Below are 5638 nucleotides of genomic sequence, written 5' to 3' on the forward strand. Positions count from 1 at the left end.
CTTCTATATTCTTGTTAGCATTTTTAGTGTCTTGGAGCATCTCCTTGAATTCTGCTAATTGTTTTGTCATTAGAAGTAATTGCTGATTTAGTTCAACAATCTGTTCTTGAGGATTATGATCTGTAGTTGCTACCATAGCTTCTTTTTCTTTGGAGGGCTCATTGCTTGAGTACAGATGTTGATTTCTTGCAACTGTATCTATGAGTTCTTGAGCCCCTTCAATTGTCTTTCTCATGTGTATAGATCCACCAGCTGAGTGGTCTAGAGACATTTGAGCTCTTTCTGTAAGCCCATAGTAGAAGATGTCTAACTGTACCCACTCAGAAAATATTTTAGAGGGGCATTTCCTTAGCATCCCTCTATACCTCTCCCAGGCATTATAAAGGGATTCATGATCCTCTTGTTTAAAGCCTTGGATGTCCAGCCTTAGCTGTGTCATCCTTTTTGGAGGGTAAAATTGATTCAGGAATTTGTCTGATAACTGTCTCCATGTTTTTATGCTTGCTGTGGGTTGGTTATTTAACCACCTCTTAGCTTGATCTTTTACAGCAAATGAAAACAGTAATAATCTGTAGACATCCTGATCCACTTTTTTATCACGTACTGTGTCAGCAATTTGTAAGAACTGTGCCAGAAACTCAGTAGGTTCTTCTTGTGGAAGACCGAAATACTAGCAATTTTGCTGCACCATGATAATGAGCTGAGGATTTAACTCAAAACTGCTTGCTTTGATAGGAGGTATACAGATGTTACTCCCATATGCAGCTGTAATGAGGTTGGCATATGACCCCAGAGTCCTTCTGGACTGTTCATTTTGAATTATGTCCATGATAGAGAAAAGCGAATTGATATGAATTGTAAATAAATTATATATATATATTTTTATTTTATTTAATTAAAAGTAACCGAATAAAATAAAACAAAAAAATGGAAGATAAAATAAAAGTTTCGAAAATTAGAAGAAAATGAAATAAAAGTAAATTGAAAACTAAATTAATTAATTAATTAAAAAGATTTTGGAATTAGCAATCAAAAAGATATGATTGAAAATTATTTTGAAAAAGATATGATTGAGAAGATATGATTGCAATTTAAAAAAAAGATATGATTGAAAAAATATGATTGAAGAAATTAAAAAGATTTGATTTTTTTTTTTGAAAAAGATTTGAAAAGATCAATTTTTGAAATTAGAATTTTGACTTGATTAAAAAAAAGAGATATGATTCTGAAAATCTTTGACTAATTTAATGCAAAATTTTGAAATTCATGAGCAAAATAAGGGAAAGATATTTTTTTTATTTTTGAATTTTAATTAGAAAAGAGAAAAACAACAAAATGACACTAAACTTAGAAATTTTAAATCAAAACAAAGAGAACAAACAAGAAAACTTTGAATGTCAAGATAAACACCAAGAACAATTTAAAGATCAAGATGAACACCAAGAACAAATTTTTGAAAAATTTTTAAGTAAATAAAAGCACAAAAATACCAAACTTAAAATTTTTAGAAAATCAAACCCAAATTTTTGAAAATTTAAAAGAAAACACAAAGAAGACACCAAACTTAGAATTTTTAAAGATCAAGAAAGAACTAGGAACATGCAAATTCGAAAAATTGAAAGAAAATAAAAGCATGCAATTGACACCAAACATAAAATATGGAACTAAACTCAAATAAAAGACTCAAATTTAGTGACTCTAAACCAACAAAAATAAATTATTCCTAATCTAAGCAACAAGATAAACCGTCAGTTGTCCAAACTCGAACAATCCTCGGCAACGGCGCCAAAAATTTGGTGCACAAAATTACAATAACACTTTTGTAACTCCGCACAACTGATGCCAGGGCATTTAGGCCAGTTTCACTGACCTTTTCTTTATGGTTTTAGGGTAGTTTCATGCATTTTCTTAGGAAATAAGCAAGTTTTGGGTAAATAAGCACTTACATCTTGATTCAAGCAAACATTGTGAATTTTACATGATTTCATGTAAATTATGCATGAATTAAATGACAAAATTGAATGATGCATGTCTCATAACTTGTATTAGAGCTTTGATGCACTTTATTGCTTGATTTCAGGACAAAGGAAGCAAGGAAGAACCACGTTAGTAGCCATGTTAGTCTAGCTAAAGTGACCACTAACATGGAATGGAGGCTAGCTTGTAACGTTAATGAGAAAAGTGATAGCCATTAACGCCTTCGTGAGCCATCATAGCCCACGTTAGTTGCCACGTTAACTATGTTAACATGGAAGCTAACGTGGAAGAGAAGTAGAACTCCAACGTTAGTGGTAAAAGTAAGTGCCACTAACGTTCCAAAGTGGCAGCTGGCCACGTTAAGAGTCACGTTAACTCAGTTAACGTGAACTCTTAACGTGGATGAGGAAGATAATGCCAACGTTAGTGACACTCACCTTTGTCACTAACGTTGGACTAAGCTCATGTTTGCCACGTTAAGAGTCACGTTAACCTAGTTAACGTAGACTCTAACGTGGAGGGAGCAAGGAATCACCAACGTTAGTGACACTCACCTTTGTCACTAACGTTGGATTAAGCCACTATGAGCCACATTAGTTGCCACGTTAATTATATTAACGTGGAAGCTAACGTGGAGAAGAGGGATGATGAGCCAACGTTAGTGACACTCACCTTTGTCACTAACGTTGGAGATGGCTATCAATACCACTTTAGAAGTCATGTTAACCTAGTTAACGTAAACTCTAACATGGGAAGTAGGGGCGTTTTGAAGCGTTAGTGACAAAGGTAAGTGTCACTAACGCTCTCAAAGATTTGGCAAGCCTACGTTAAAGGCCATGTTCACTATACTAACGTGAACTCTAACGTAGGGAGAAAGGGGTACTCTCAACGTTATTGGAAAAGGTAAACCCCAGTAACGTTTGCGAAGGGCCAAGAAGCAACGTTAGTGGTCACGTTAGTGCCACTAACGTTGAAGTTAACGTGGACCAGTTTTGGGTTAGGAACGTTAGTGAAAAAGGTGATTTTCACTAACGTTCTTAACCCCACAGTTTCACTTAACGTTAACACCACTAACGCCCCAAGCTAAAGTCCATACCTACTGCACACTTTCTCTGCAAGTAAAGCTGAGCCCACTGAAGAAGATAACTGCTTCAACTCAAGACCCAAAGGCCCATATCCAAGACTTGAAGAAGCAACTAGAAGATCAGAAGAATAGTATAAATAGGGAGAACTTTGAACTAGAAAGGAGCTTTTGGGCATTATTAGAATTACTCACTGTATTTTTACTTTCTCTGCAACTTCTAGTTTAACTTTTTAGAATGCATTCTCCATCTTTGTTTTCCATTCCCAGAGCTATGAACAACTAAACCCCTTTCATTGGGTTAGGGAGCTCTGTTGTAATTTGATGGATCAATAATAGTTTTCATTATTCTTCTTCTTTCTTTTCTCTTGATTTTACTAGAAAGCTTTCAATCTTCACCCAATTGAGTAGTTATCTTGGAAAAGAAGCTATTCATACTTGGATCTCTTCGGAACCTTGGAAGAGGAATGAAGAGATCATGCTAGAAATGCTTTCTCATGTTGGACCAAATTAGGGTTTGGATGGATATAGTGACATATAATCCTACCAACACTTTGATTTAAAAATACATGTGGTATAGTCAGTGACCATACCTCATCTCTTCTCATGAGCAATTGGACCAAGGAATTGGCCATTGATCAAGATTTTAGAGATTGAATTACCAAGGAATTGGAATTCAATCACTTAAGATTGCCAAGGAGATAAATGAATGCATTGATTGAGGAAGAGATGAAAATGAACTTGATCCGGAGGATTCAACATCTCCTAAGCCCGATGAACTCCCCATTTCTGATCTTATCCATTCTCTTTAATTTCTGCCAATTACTTTTATGATCATCTTCCCCATTCCCATTTAAGATTCTGCAATTTATTTTCCGTCATCTATTTCAGCTCTTTAATTTCGGCATTTACATTTTCGGCTATTTACTTTTCCACCATTTAATTTCCTGCAACTCTCAAACCAAATTCTGCTTAGCTCAACTAGAACATTCCTCCAATTAAAGTTGCTTGACCAATCAATCCCTGTGGGATTCGACCTCACTCTTTTGTGAGTTATTACTTGACGACAATTCGGTATACTTGCCAAGGGAAATCTGTTGAGAGACAAGTTTCCGTGCATCAAGTTTATGGCGCCGTTGCCGGGGTTTGATTTTGTATCAACAATGATTAAATTGGTGGATAACTAGATTGAGCATTTTCCTTTTGTTTGATTTAGTTTCATCTGAGTAATTTACTTTCAGTTTTAGTTATTTCTTTCCCTTTACCCTTCACCCATTAGTGGTGTTACCTGCATTTTGTTTTAATATTTGGTTCACTGACCCACTAACTGTTTGATATATTGCATCACTCACACTAACAGCATTTTTGCAGAAAATATTGTCTGCATCTATCTTTCTTGCTTGTGCCTTATTGGGTGCATGACAGGTAGAAGAAGCAGGGCTTCAACTTCCTTTGATTCTGAACCTGAGAGGACCTTCTTTAGATTAAGGAGGGAAACAAGAGAGAAGAGAGTAGTTGGTGCTGAGGAAGAGGAGGAGTACTTTGAACCAGACATGGATGAGAATATGGAGAACCATCATGAAGAAGAGGCTCACAACCATGGCAGAGAAGGTCCAGCGCATCAGGCTGGATAAGAGAGAAGAGTTCTGGGTTCTTACATCAACCCAAATCCAGGAAACTATGGAAGTAGCATCCAAAGGCTAACCATACATGCCAACAACTTTGAACTAAAGCCACAGCTCATCACCCTTGTTCAGAACAATTGTTCATTCAGAGGAAGTGTCCAAGAAGACTCCAATCAACATCTAACCACCTTCCTGAGGATATGCGATACTGTGAAGTCTAATGGTGTTCATCCTGACACCTATAGACTACTTCTATTTCCCTTCTCTCTCAAGGACAAAGCATCTAAATGGCTGGAATCCTTTCCAAAGGAGAGTTTAGCAAACTGGGAAGACATGGTGAACAAATTCTTGGCAAGATTCTATCCTCCTCAATGAATCAACAGGTTGAGAGCTGAGGTACAAACCTTCAGGCAGCAAGATGGTGAGACTCTATATGAAGTATGGGAGAGGTTTAAGGACCTGACAAGAAGATGCCCGCCAGATATGTTTAATGAATGGGTGCAGTTGCATATTTTCTATGAAGGCCTTTCGTATGAATCAAAGAAGGCAGTAGACCACTCATCCGGGGGATCTCTGAACAAGAAGAAGACCATTGAAGAAGCCATAGATGTCATTGATACTGTAGCAGAGAATGACTACTTCTATACTTCTGAAAGAGGCAACACTAGAAGAGTGATGGAGCTGAACAATGTGGATGCACTACTAGCTCAAAACAAGCTTATTACCAAGCAGTTGGCTGACTTTACCAAAAAGATGGAGAGGAATCAAGTGGCAGCAGTTACCACCTCTGCAACAGCTCAAGAAGGAGTGAATGAAGAAGCAGAGGGTGATTAGAAACAAGCCAACTACATTGGAAATTCACCTAGGCAGCACCATGACCCATACTCCAAAACATATAATCCCAGTTGGAGGAACCACCCAAACTTTGGGTGGGGAAACCAACAGGATCAAGGCC

At 37.0% G+C, this 5638-nt stretch overlaps 1 non-coding gene across 1 annotated transcript; it reads right to left on the bottom strand.

The window, feature by feature from the left end:
- Positions 1-5064: 5064 nt before the first annotated feature.
- On the bottom strand, positions 5065-5171 carry LOC148565132 (small nucleolar RNA R71). Its single transcript, XR_015884983.1, has one exon. It is a non-coding gene; the product is annotated as a small nucleolar RNA R71 (small nucleolar RNA).
- Between the last annotated feature and the right edge of the window lie 467 nt (positions 5172-5638).

Source organism: Arachis ipaensis, chromosome B5 (genome assembly GCF_059453495.1).
Source record: "Arachis ipaensis isolate K30076 ecotype BB chromosome B5, ASM5945349v1, whole genome shotgun sequence".
Taxonomy (NCBI): Eukaryota; Viridiplantae; Streptophyta; class Magnoliopsida; order Fabales; family Fabaceae; genus Arachis; species Arachis ipaensis.